Here is a 13,907-nt window from a genome sequence, read left to right as displayed (position 1 = left end):
ACACCCTGCAGCTCTTAGTTCTGAATGAAGAGCAGAGTTGTAATATTTATCATTGCATGAATTTCTGATTTTCATTTTTTGTTACAAATAACACTTACTTATAAAAATTCTAAATCCACAGAAGTATAGCAAGGAAAAATTAAGGTCCTCTTTTATCTCACCCCCTCCCACAGTTCACTCTGCCTCCCCGAGCGCCCTCATGAACTATTTTAGGTGCATATTTCCATGTCTTTTCCCATGTAGTTGCAATCAAGCGTGTGTGTGAGTGAGTGTGGGATAAAATGATTAAAACCATGGGCTCTGGGGCCACACCACCTGAATTCCAATCCCAGCTCCACTCCTGTGGAAACTTGGGCAAGTTACCTAAATCTCCCTGTGCCTCGGTTTTCCCATCTGTATTATGGGGCTAATGATAGTACTCATGGCATAGGAGTTTTTGAGGATTCAATGAACTGATGTTTATAAAAGCATTTAGAACTTTACCTGGCATGTGGTTGTCTCAGAGTACACATGGGTTCTATCATATATTGCATAGACACACACTATTTCTTATTTATCAAAAACAGAACCATGCTATTATGTTCTCCTGAACTTGCTGTGCCTCACAGCATGCCTGGTGATCTTTCTACGTTTGTACATTTAGAGCCACCTTGGTCTTTTTAGCTGCCACATGTATTTCACAGTATAGAAGTCTCGTAATTTAATCTCATTTTTACGGATGTCTATTTTCTGTTTTGTGACTACAAATAATACTGTGGCCGACATCCTTCTGTATACAGTGTTTGCACACGGGCTCAGTGGAGCAGACCCGGTGTGATTGCTGGTCAAAGGGTGTGTGCATATTCATTTTTTTTGTTAATCCTCACACAAGGGTATTTTTTCCATTGATTTTTAGAGAGAGTGGAAGGGAGGGAGAGAGGGAGGGAGGGAGAGAGGGAGAGACATCGATGTGAGGGAGACATATTGATTGGTTGGCTCCCAACTGGAGTCCAGGATTGAACCTGCAACCCAGGTAAGTGCCCTTGACTGGGAATCGAACCCTGGAACCTTCAGTGCAAAGGCCGACGCTCTAACCGCTGAGCCACACCAGCCAAGGCAGGGTGCCCTTTCTAAACTTCAACCTACTGCCAACCCCTTGCCAACAATGTAACCCAACTTTCTGTCCCTTCTCCATGCCGACACAGAACATCACCCATGTTCAGTGCTCTGCCAGGTCGAGAGACGGGTTTGCAAATGTTCTCGCTTGGAGCTGAGCCTGTCCAAACATTCTGCCCCTCAGCCATGAGGCCGCATTCAACATTATCCCCTTACCTTTCCAACCAGTTTCTTGCAAACGTCGAAGCCATAGCAACAAGTCTGGCCTGCAATGAAGTTTCTGCGACAGAGAAGTCCTGGCAGGTCGGACGGTGGCAAGGAGGCCGAGAGCTGGCTGAGACTTCCGTGGACAAACACCAAGGCCGGGGCTGGGAGCGAGCCAATAAAGTCCGGCTTGGCCTTGGCGTCTCTGGGCTGTTGGCGGTGCACACTTCACCGGGGGAGCGCCCTCTGGTTTTAGGGTCCACCAGGGAGCATATCCTTGGTGGCCTCTTGAAGAGCCAGGAAGACACATCGGGAATGCAATGGGGTTGCTAGGTGGCAGGGAAAGAGCAGGGGGGAGGAGGTCAGGGCATCAAGCAGTCGCCCTGGTAATTGTAAACTGTCAAGGGGACAGATTTCGAGATGAGATGCGGGAGGCAGCGGCAGAGGGAACAGTTGCTGAGGAAGTGAGGACAGGGGCCTTTAGAAGCAAACACTGAGGGGTCACGGGGAGAGAACCCAGGATGCGAGGCAGGGAGACTTGGCTTCTAGCCGAGGCCTGGCCCTACCTGACCACCTGACCTTGGAGCCTCATGGTTTCCACCTGAGAAGTGAGGCAGCTGCAACGAGGCTTCCCAATCCGTTGGCGGGACCTACCAGTCCGCACGACTCAGGAAACTGGGGAGACCTGAGGAGTTTAGCAAAAGGAGAGCAGGAATAGCCAAGGAGAGCATACACGGGGTGGAGGAGTGAGGAGGGGGTAGCCTGTAGGGTTTTGGTTACCTCATCTGTCATCTTTGTGGATGGAGAAGGCCAGGGGCTGTCTTATACGTGTCTGTAGCGCCGCATGGTGCCTGGTATGTAGTAGATGCTCAATAAATACCTGTGGACTGAACAAACACTTTCATCTGGCAATTGTTTTAGGCAAGTGGTGAAAAACTGGGAACATTTGGGGGGTGTCCAGGAGCTAATGCTTTAGAGCACCAGTGGGTAAGGGATGGCACCTGGGAATCAAGCCCCCAGCCCGGGGGTGTCGCTGTGCTGCAAGGCTGGGGTGATGCCGAGGCCTCTCCGCACATGTGGCAGAGTCATTGCTTGAAATGTATGTCCACCTCCCACAGCATGTTTTCCCCTCTCACTGCCTTATTCAAAGTCTTAACCTGAAGTCAAATTTCCATTCATTGGGCGGCGTAGGGGCTCAGAGTCAGAATTAGGGTGATAAAAGGAAAGAAAGAAATGCAATAAGGAGTTCGCAGGCTGAAACTCACGTCTGTCATACCTGTCGGGCTAAGTAGATGTCTTTGCTCCAACTCCCCAAATAAATCAAACCCCCTTGAAGTCGGGGACCATGTCTTTTACATCTATTATAATCCATAAAATTTTCCACCAAGTCCTCTGCTTGTAAGTGAGTGTCCAGTCACTGCTGGTGTCTGGGTGGAACCCTGAGGACAATGAGACCACAAAGCATCAAAATTTGTCATGAACTGCAGGTTAGAGTTGAATAAAAACCGCAGTTTTCTCAAGATGCTTTTATGTATCTTTTGCATAAAAACGAAAAGGCAGAAAATTTTGAGTGAAATGTTATTTTTTGCTTGGGTAGCTGTTGGGAAATGATGGAGATACAGGGAATCTGAACTCTCCCCCCACCACCACCCCTCAATCCCCCAGGCCACCTCTTGACACTGCCACCCCCAAGTAAGTGAGGGGCCGCCAAGCCCAAAAGCCGCCTGCAACAGCCCCGGAGCCTCCCCACCGGTGGAGTGATTCCTACTTGTGGCCACAAGGTGTCAGGTCAGCTCCAAAAGTCCTCGTGAGGGCTGCGCTCTGAGCTTACAACAGCCAGCTTTGCCCTGCGCTTTCTCTGATCTCTCAAACCTCTGCTCCTGAGGATCCTGGCATGAAATCTGAGCCCCGAAGGGCCCAGCAGTCTGGCACATGAGCAGACCTCTCCAAGGCTCAGTGTCCTCACTGTGGATCAAGGTAACTAACAGCTACCTTGCACCTTAGTTATAAGGAAGAAAACCAGGCACCCAGTATAAGCTCCATGAACAATACCCCCCCCCCGAGTCAGCCCACCCTGGAACTGAGCAAGACCACAGAGGAGACGTGCTCCTTTTGGGGGGACTGCACAAGGCAGGTGCCCTCTGATAATGGCCTGACTCACACTTCGCCAACTTGCCAAGTGAGGAGGGCTTTCAGGCAGGAAGACCCCAGCAGGAGCTCAAATCCAAGGTGTTGGTAGATTGGCCTTGCAGGAGTAGGAAAGGCCATCAGATCAAAAATGGCCCAGAGGTGCTGGCTCACATGCCCAGCACTGAAAAGGGTCAGGCTGCAGCCCTGGAAACGGCCCCCTTCCATTCCCAACTCACTGGCTTCACGCACTAACTCTGCATCGTCACAGCGACCCTGTGCAATGAAGTCTATCATCCCCATCTTACAGCTGGGGAAATGGATGCATGGAGAAGTTCAGCATCTCACCGAAGACCTCCTGCTAGTAAGTAGCAAGGCTGAGATTCAGACCCTGGAAATGTGGCTCTGGCTCCTTGAGGTCCTAACCACTGTACTTCCCTGCCTCTCTGTGGCTTCCACACAGCTTCCTATCAACACGGGGAAATGTAAATGCACTCACTCTGTGTACATCCTTTCTGAAACAAAGTGAGGAATAACTCAGTCGATAAGCAGGCATGATCTCCCGGCCAGGCTGGACTGGCCATGGGAAGGCAGATGGTAATGCTCTTTTGTGGCCGATTTCTCAAGGTCAGGTAGATGTGCCCTCCCTGCCCCCTGCATGGCAAAGAAATCGTACCAGGGAAGGTAGGGTGGGAGAAGAGAAGGAAGCCTGTGGAATAGCTCTGTGTACCAGAGTCGTAAAGTGGGTAAGATGTACATTCTAGCATTTGGCAGTTCTGGGTTTGAATTTTGCCTGGCTTCACCAATTACCAGCTTTGGGACCTTGAGCAAGTCACTCAGCCTCTCTGAATCTCAATCTCTGCCTCTGTGAACAGAGATAGTAATGGTACCCCCTCCCCCACGTGGTTACTGTGAAGATTTAATGAAATCAGGCATGTGAAGCCCTGAGCCCAAGGCCTGGCACACAATAAGTGCTTAATATAACCGTGACCTCATTGCAGTGCAGCTCCACTCCTATGAAGGAGGGGTGCAGGGAGCAGTAGGTCCAGCAGGGCACATTAGGGACCAAACTGAACAGCCACCTTTGAAACACCTAGGTACTGGGGTCTTTGGTATCTTTTTTTTTAAATGCTCACCCAAGGATATGTTTTTATCGATTTTAGAGGGAGAGGGAGGGAGGGAAAGAGAGAGAGAAACATCAATGAGAGAGAGAAACATTGATTAGTTGCCTCCCAAATACACCCCAACCAGGGATCAAACCCCCAACCTAGGTGTGTGCCCTGACCAGGAATCTAACCAGCAACCTTTTGGTGCACAGGATGACACACCAACCAACCGAGCCCCACCAGCCAGGGCAGTACTGGGGTCTTTGAAAACCGTGGGTATCATGCCAATCTCAGGCTTTGGTTTAAGGCTTGCGTAAAATCAAAAGAATTTGTCCAGAATCCTAAGAACTGGAGGGAGGCGGGAGGCCAGGGACCAGAAGCACTACGTGGGCAATGCAGGGGATACAGTGGACATCTGGCATTTTTCTTGGCTGCTGAGGTCTGAACCCCCTTCTTGGGCTGAGGATGCCTCACCTTACAAGCCTTAGGAGGGGAGCTGAGACTTGCAGCTGGGACATAGGACCGTTCCTGCACCAGCACTGGCTCTCTGGGCTACTTTCACGAGCCCATGTCCAAAAAAACCAAGGCCCACAGAGACTTTCCTCTGACAGCTGCGTCACTGCAGCTGGGAGCAGTGGTGGTGGCGATGCCAGTGGGCTTGTTCTGGTCCAGGGCCTGCGGGTCAGAGGAGCAAGCTGCCTCTGATGCGTGGCCACAGTGGGAACTGCGGTGTCCAGGCTGCCTTATCACGCAGGGTTTGGGATTGGTTCTCCTTAGTTTTGCTTTAAACAATGATAGGCAAGGCAAGCCTGTGTCTTAAACACTGGCTGCTGACCAGTGGCCTTGAACTAGAGAAAAGAACCAGTTCTCCTTCAGGAAGCAGACATCCTGGCTGGGGTAGTGTGGGGAGGGGGGCGCCTTGGGCGCAGTGGTGCCTTTTAAGGTGTTGTTTTGCCTTTTAAGGTGTTTGTTTTACTTTAGGGAGTCCTTGATGAACTGGTGTGGGGCGGGCTGGCTGCTGCGGCGACTGGGTGAATGAGACAACTCTGCGTGTGCACATTGTTGTGGGAGAATCAGGAACATAATGGGTTTTCCCCCAGTTCCTGGCAGGAGCTTCAAAAACCCTTGGAATTTCCTGAGAGGAGTATCTGCTATGCTAATGAGGTGACTCAGGGTGGGTCCAGACAGTTTCAGGATGGGGCTGGGAACCAGAAAGACCAACTTCATGAGCAGAGGTTGGGACTTCGGGCCAACAGAAGGAAAGGGGGTTGGAAACTGAGTTCAATCCAGTGTTCAAATCACGCTCCTTAAGGAAACCCCAATAACAACTCTGGACGCAGAGGCTCGGTGGCGCTTCCTGGGAGTGATTGCACACTGATGCTGGGAGGGTGGCGCCCGATTCCCTAAGGAGAGGGCCGGAAACTCTGCATCCCTCCCAGATCTTGCCCCGAGTGTCTCTTCATTCGGCTGCTCCTGAGTCATATCCTTTATAAAACTGTAATCATTGTGCTTTCAGTGAGTTCTGTGAGTCATTCCAGAGAATTAGAAAAATGGAGGGGTCATGGGAGCCCCCTACTTTGGAGCTGACTGATCAGAAGTACAGGTGTCCTGGGACCCCACTTACAGCTGGTGTCTGCAGCTGGAGTAGTCTGTGGGGGGCTGAGGCCTAAACCTATGGTGCCTGACGCTAACTCTGGGTGGTTAATGTCAGACTGAATTGCAGTGCACCTGAGGTGGTGTTCCCTCAGGCCCAGTGGAAATGGGACTCGTATGTGCAAAAGCATGCTCACACTTGAATTACAGAGGCATGGTGTGTGTAGTCAAATATGTTCATGCCCAACAAGAGGGGTTTGCCTGTGTACTAACCCAGACAAACCTGCTTTCTAGCTGGCATCCTAACGAAGTAACAGCTGGGCTTTGCAGCAGCCACTCCCCACAGCTTGTACCTCTCTCGGCTGTACCTCTATTTTCCCAGCAGAGGGCGCTCTAATCTCACAAGCCCGCCAACTCCACAAAGCTCCTCAGCTCTCTAAAGCAGGGTAGGGGAAGCACAAAACAAGAAAATAGAACCCCAGACTGGCTCAGGGAGATTAAATTCTTATTAGGTGCCTGAAAGCAGATGCCTCGGGAAGGCCGGGAGCGGAATGGCTCCGTGGGCCAGAATGGAAGCACGCTGTAAATGCAGGTGTTTCTTCCAGGAAAGGCCTCCTGTGGACACATTCCAGCTGCCCAACCCACAGAGACAGACCCTTCCAGCCACCAGGACCCCTGCTTACAGGGCTGGGGGGTCGGCAATAAGTCAGCCAGGAAGCAGCTGGACCATAGGGTCTCCCATGAAAGAGGGGCCTCCCCAAAGCCTCACTGATGAGAACCCCTGAATGGGGGTAGGAGGGTAGCAGGGCCTCTGTTCCCTTCTCCCAGAGCTCCTGCCATGAAGCCATGGCTGGTCCTGCCCCTTTTCCAGCTTGAGCTGGGTGCAGGGCTCCACTGGGGTTTGCTGCAGGGACCTACACCAGCCAGGCAGCAGTCTGTCAAGGGAGCCCTTGGGTGAAAGGGATGCAGTGTAGGCCAGTGGTCAGGGCCACAGGCCTGGCGTCAGGCTGCCCTGTGTTGGAATCCTGGCCCAACCATCTCCTTCCTCCCTCCCTCCCTCTTTCCCTCTTTTCCTTCCTTCCCTTATTTGTGGGGGCCCTACTATGTGCCAGGCACTGTGCATGGCACCAGGTTACAGCCTTGAGCATTGCAATTGGCCAGATGTGAATTAACATGTCAGTTCTACTCAGTGACACGGAGCTTAAGCCTTAAAGTGCACAGTCAACAAACAGCCACGCAGACATCACCATTGTAATGCCTTCAGGGAAGGAAGGGCCCTGCACAGGGCACAACGTGGCAGCCATGTGACTGGAACCAGTTCCTCCGTTAATCTGATTCTCATTATGTGATAATAGGTCCCATGGCCTATGGTTTGTGAGAGCCAATGGGACGCTGCACACAGACCACTCAGCCCCCTGCCAAGCCCTGCCTAAGTGCTCCTGCCCAGGGTATGGTAAGCATTACCGACCCTGAAGCTGGTGGCAGGCCTGGACCTGGGGCTGAGGCTGTGGCTGCAGAAAGGAGTGTCTTGCACCAGCTGTGGCCTCAGGGGTCCACTAGGGCAGAGCAGTGGCTGCTTTCTAGTCCCTGTCAGACCCACCTTCCCTCTGGCCCAAGCATTGCCCAGCAAGTGGAGGGGTCATTTCTATTTTCTAGGCAGGTTCTGATGGCCCAGCTACCACTGCCAGAGTCAAGCAAAATTTCCCAGTCATTCCTGGACCCAGGCCCCACCATCCCCCTGGCTCAGGGGACTAAACAGCCCCAAGGGCAGTCACCCTGCCAGGTGGGAGCTGTGCCAGCTGCTGGGCAGCAGAGACAATGAACAAAGCCATCAGACTTGGCTGCGTGCAGGCCTGGCCTGGAGCTGGCGAAACAACCCTGGACTTCCCCTCTCTTTCCCCTCAGGAAGAATGACACTAATGGGGAACAGAAGGCCAGGGCAGGGACTTCTCCGCCACTGGACACCCACCCAGAGCACTGGGGTGGGCACACTGTGGGCAGCTGAGGGGAGCCCTGGACCCAGTCACCACCCCTGGCCCTCCTCCACTGGTTGTCTAGAATGGGTGGTACTGCATGGGATGGAGATACCCCATGCCTCCCTGCTGCCTCAGTTTCTCTGGGAGGAAGGTCAAGGTGAGGCATCAGACACTGGTCACGAAGACAAGGTAAGATCCGAGAACTGGTGGATTTTGCCTTCCAGCCAAGGTCTCAAAGACATTCTATGGTCCAGGAGTGAGACGGGTGGGGCAGAGGAAGGCCAGGGTTTCTGGGAGCAGGGTTGGTTTTATGGGTGCAAGCTGTGCGGTCACACAAGGCCCCATACTTAGAAGGTCCTGGGCCTTGGCTTCGTGTTCTCTTGTCACTGTCTTAAAATTCTTAATAATGTTTATACAAGTTATGTAGCTGGCCCTGCCTGGGGGTGTGGACATTTGTCCATAGGGGCTTCCTATCGGAAATGGAACTGGAGGGTGCTGGAGCAGCCAACCCTTCATCTCCCGCAACAACTCCTAGGACGGTGAAGAAACTGCAGAGGCCTCCTCTGGGCTTTGGCCAGATGGGATTTGGGTATCTAGAAGGGAGAAAGACCGTCCTGACCTCCACAGATTGCAGGTAAGTCCAGGAAGAAAGAAAGGCAGAGGCCAGAGGGAGACATGCCGCTTTGCCTCCGGCCCTGGGCTGCCTCTTCCACAAATGGGGTCGTGGGGAGCACTGATGATCCCCTTCAGCTGGAACCCGCCACTGGAGGAAGTTGCAGTTGTGAGGCCCATGGGCAGAGGGGAGTGGGGAGAGGAGGGTGGAGGCGGTGAGGCCTCAGTGCCAGGAGAAGGGCTCCTCAGGGGCCACAGCCAGCAGGGCCAATCCAGACCCTCTCTGGCCTCTGGTCTCCAGCCAGGAGGTAATTCAGAAACTTCTCCAGAAGGCTGCAGGGGCCTGCTGGCCTTGCTCCCCAGCCTGAGCTAGCCAGCGTGCAAGGGCCGGGCAGACTGCTCGTCCCCACCTCCCAGAGGCCAGCCAGCTGATCCTCCCCCTTCACTCATAGCTGGTCCAGGGTCACACAGTGCCAGGAAGTGAGCTAGCAGGAGGGGGCCCAAGGCTGGGGAGGGTCCAGGCTTCATAGAAGGGGGTGGAGAGGGGGCCTAACCCTGTGTGTGTTGGGGGAGAAAGAGGCAAGACTTAGCCTGGGAGGGCCCAGCCTGGAGCCTGGCCAGCTCTCAGAAACCAGGCCCAGCAGAATCTGCCCTCCCTGGCAGAGACCAGCCAGGCGAGGCAGGAGCCAGGAGCCCCAAGGCAGGACTTGTCTCAACACCCCCACCTTCTGTCCCTGAGGCTGAGAACTGGCCATAGGAGACTCCTTCCTGGCATCTCCCAGGATGCCGCCCTGCTGATCCCCTCGCCACTAAAATGCAAACGTTCCCAGGAGCCTCAGTCCTGGGCATCCCTTCAGCTTTCATTCTTCTCATTGTGGGAAGTTTGAGGCTGGCCAACCTGAGTAAGACCCAGAGGAAAGGGTGAGGGAGGGGATGTGGTGAAGTTGGCAGTGAAGATTTGCTTCTGCAGGGGGGACGGAAGTGGGCAAAAGGGTAGATGAACTTACCAGTTTCAAAATGTGTCCGGGCAGGCTTCCCTGCCATGGCCCAGCTCACAACCACGCGCCCATCTCCGCCTCCCTCCCCTTCCCTCCCCTTCCCTTTCTCCCTGCTCAGCCCAGCATAGAGATTCCCTTGGGCCCCCTTACACTTCTGAGGCCTCTGGCGGTTTCGAAGGTTTGCCAAGGCTGCTTCTGTTTTGCTGTTCTCCTTGCCTGTACCCTCCTGTTGCTGCAGACAAGGAAACCGAGGCTCAGAAAAGTTAGGTGAGATCCACAGATAACTGGCAATCACAAGCAAAAGGCATAGTTTCTGCTGCCAGCTTCTCAGGGGTCCTCGCTGGACAGGGCAGAAGAGCACGATTCAGACCCCAGCTTTGCCTCTTACTGGTCACAGGGCCGTGGCTACTTGCCATCTCCCAGCTGTAGCCTCTCACTGTAAAGTCCCCTCCCCAGGTCACTGTGAGCTCAGGCTTCATGGGGGATTGCAAGGAGCTTTGTTCAGTCCTGGCTCAAAGTTGTCATTCGACTGATATTGCACACCCCTAACCCGAGCTGCATCCCCACGTTCCCATTGCTCAGTGGCAATTCCAAGCCCAGTGTTCAGGCTCAGAACACAAGCTAGATGAGACCTGGACACATCGTTGGGAGAGTTTCCCAGGTCCCAGCTGAGCTCCAGCCCCCAACACCGTGGAGCCAGTGTTGTCCTCTGTCACATTATCTGGTCCCAGGTCCGTCTGCCACAGCCACCAACAAAAGGTGAATTGTCTGAACTCCAAAGACCTGATGTGAGTTGCCTTCCATTGTTGAAATAATCCGAAAGTATCTTGACTTACCTCCGGGCCTACCAAATCTACAAACACTTCAGAATACAAATCTTCATTCATCATCTCTAAAAATAAGAAGGTGCCAGGACAGGCCTCTACTCTGCAGGGCCGTGGAGGGCCCCCTCTGGTTACCCTGGAGAGCAACTCTGCCAGCTCTCCCTCCTGACCAGATGATCTTCTGATAACATGGCCCTGGCCTGACCCTCTGACCTCACTGTCCCCTCCACCTGCTTTTTCTCTGCCCACCTTACTCAGTTTCCCCCTAAGCAGAATTTTTACCCTAGTTGTTCTCCCTCCTATTTTGACCTCTGTCCCTGCCTGAGGCCTGACCCTTGACCTTAGACTTCCAGCCATGAGCTCTACACATCTGAGGAAGCTGGCTGGGCAGAGAGGGGGTCTGTGGTCCACGCGGTTTTGAATTGCTGCATGGCCCACACAGGGTTAAAGGGAGTGGGAACACAGAGGGACTCAGAGCACAGGCTCCAGACCCCTTTAAGTTCAGGGACCATCAGTCATTCGCTCTGGGGCAGGGGTCACCTCATTTTGCAGCCTGAAGATATGGGAGGCAGCCTGTGACCATGTGGTAGGGGAGGAGAAAAGAGAAGGCAGTGGAAACCAAATGCCACGGACCAGCCTGATGCCTGGCCAGGTCACCAAAATCGTGGACGATCCAAACCCGGGCCTGCCTTTCCTGTGGTGGGCAGTAGCAGTCTCGTGTGTTAAGCTTGGCAACAGCTGATAAAATGGGCATTCTCACCCTCTTGGCAGTTAACATTCATGGTTGGCTGCTGGTGGGTAGAGAAGGAGGCTGTGCTGGCTCTGCACGGGTGCCCGGAGTCTGGGGTGAGGAGGGAACCAGCTCAGTGTCCAGAGGTCCCTCCAGGCTCTGTGACTGAGCAGAGTGCTGGCACCTGGGTGGGGTGGGAGTGCCCGGCCCTACACAGGATGAGCACAGAGGGACTGGGCAGGGAACTTGACCCTCAGTGAGTGAGCCAAGAAAAGACAGAGGGCACAAGCTTTGTCCTCAGACAAACCCCGGGTCCAAATCCTGACTCAGCCACTCACTGGTTTCTGCGACCTTAATTAACCTCACTGTGTCTCTGTTTCATCATCTGTAAAATGGGAGCAATCCGATTGCCGTCACAGTTGTGGTTAGGAGTAGATGCTGTGTGTGGCCGGAGATGGAGGGTTCGCGCACGGTCATTTGTCAATTACACTTCATAACATTTATGTGCGTGACATGTACTGTTAGTGCATGTAGAGCTGTGCACGTGTCTAACAAAGCTGTGAAACTTAGAAGGTGTTCAGTACATGTTAAGCTCCTCTCCACTGGGGGGCCCTGAGGGGTGTGTTACTGCAGTACCCCCATGGACTCGTCACTCTCTCCTTCCCCGAGAAAGAACCCCCAGCACTTTTCAGGAAAGAACCATGGGAGTGGATCTTAGCTTGTCATCTCCTAAGGTCCCTTTGCTTTAAGAGATCCACGGGGATCCCACCCAGGTGGTCATCCTGGGATGGGCAAAAAAGCTCAGCCTGCTGTAATCCCTGGAGCAGAATTTCCTGGGGAGGCTTGGGCTCAATTTTCCAGGGACATCTTTTCACTTTCCTTACACTTCTCCCAGCAGAAGTCTAGTCAGATACCAGGATGGCAGAAGCTGAGAAGTAGGGAGCAGCAGGGGGCCGGGAAGCAGTGTTTTCAAGGCCCGGAGCTTTGGTCCTCTTCTCTGAATATTCATCATCTTGCCGTGGGAGGCTCTCCTGGAGCAGGGCGACTCAAAACACCGTCTGGCTCCTTCTCCGGACTCCTCCCTCGGACCCTGGATGAGATAAGTACAGAAATTGTACAGAAATTGTCAGCGAGCATTTAGATCTCTTCAGAGCAATTTGACAGTCATTTTATGTCAGTTGAATCGAATAATAAAAAAATTTTGGCTTGTATTTTATATGCCTCTTTGTTCGTTTCATTTTTTCCCCAGCCATTCTTTTGTGTTATATTGTATAAAAGAAATGGCCCATCATTGATGAGAAATTAAAAAGAAAACAATTGGGCCTCCACCAGAGAGCTGGAAAAACTAGGCTCCAGATGTTTTTTCATCTTGGTCTTAGAGACTTTTGTGCCAACATGTTACATTAAAACGTGCTGCTTAGGGAGGCGGCTCACAGGGGGTGCAAGAGGCCCCACCCCCCACCCTCACCCCAGCAACACCTGAACCTGGTCAGCTCCCTTCCCCCTCCTGTTCACAACCCTTTCTCCACCCCCCAAACCCATAGGACTTTCCGTCTCCACTACTCATTTGGCAATTTAGCTAATTAAAAAATAATAATAATTGAGTGCAAGGCTTTGTGCTCTGAAATTAGCCAGGCACCTCCTTGAGCTGGCCTCCTGTGGCTGCTTTTTGGCCTCTGTTGCCGACACATGACGGCTTGTGTGTGCAAAATCCTCCACTCCTAGCTTTGAGGCTCCTGGGCACTGAGCCCACCCCCCACCCTCCTCAGCACCCAGCCCCTGCCGAGCACAGGGCGCCTGCAGGAGGCAGATATACAAATATACAAACAGACGCACCAGTGGAACTGCCCGGGGGTTGGCAACAGGTGGGGGAAGGGAGGAGCAAAGAAACTTCTCTTTCTTTTACATTCAGCTCCATGCACCAGGGCTTTTTTGTTTGTGTTAAAACATACTGATTTTTTTTTAAGTCATACATGCACAAAATAAAACATTCGAAACTGACAGAGAGCAGACAGTGGAAACAGAGTGTGCAGTCCCCCAGTCCCAGGACCCCCCCCCTTTGGAGGCAACCACTCCTACCCTCCCTTCAAAGATATTGCCTGGCCCTGGCCGGTGTGCTCAGTGGTTAGAGCGTCGGCCTTCGCACCAGAGGGTCTCCGGTTCAATTCCGGTCAAGGGCATGTACCTGGGTTACAGGTTTGATCAATCCTCCCCCCCCCCGCAGTTGGGGCGAGTACTGGAGGCAACCAATTGATGTGTCTCTCTCACATCGATGTTTCTCCTCTCTCTCCCTCCCTCCCCCCACCTTTCCACTCTTTCTAAAAATCAATGCAAAAATAACCTCACTCTTTAGGTGAAGATTTTAAATAAATAAATAAATAAATAAAGATGTCCCTGCATCTATGGGCCCTGTTGTGCAGCCCTATCCCATTTTTCTCACACCGGTGAAAACACCCCACGCCCCTCCGGCACTGAGCCTTTCCTATTTTCACAGCCGATCCTGCAGCCAGCTGCCCATTCTCATGTGCTGTCCTCAGAACCTACTTTCTCACGGATCCAGAGCTGGAAGATTCCTCCAAAACCTGCTCTTCCAGGGATGCCCAAACGGGGCCTCAGGTGCAGGTACCTGCCTGCTGTCAGTC

The sequence above is a fragment of the Miniopterus natalensis genome, chromosome 1, assembly GCF_054644295.1.
Source record: "Miniopterus natalensis isolate mMinNat1 chromosome 1, mMinNat1.hap1, whole genome shotgun sequence".
Taxonomy (NCBI): domain Eukaryota; kingdom Metazoa; phylum Chordata; class Mammalia; order Chiroptera; family Miniopteridae; genus Miniopterus; species Miniopterus natalensis.
Note: the sequence above shows the minus strand (reverse complement) of the source record.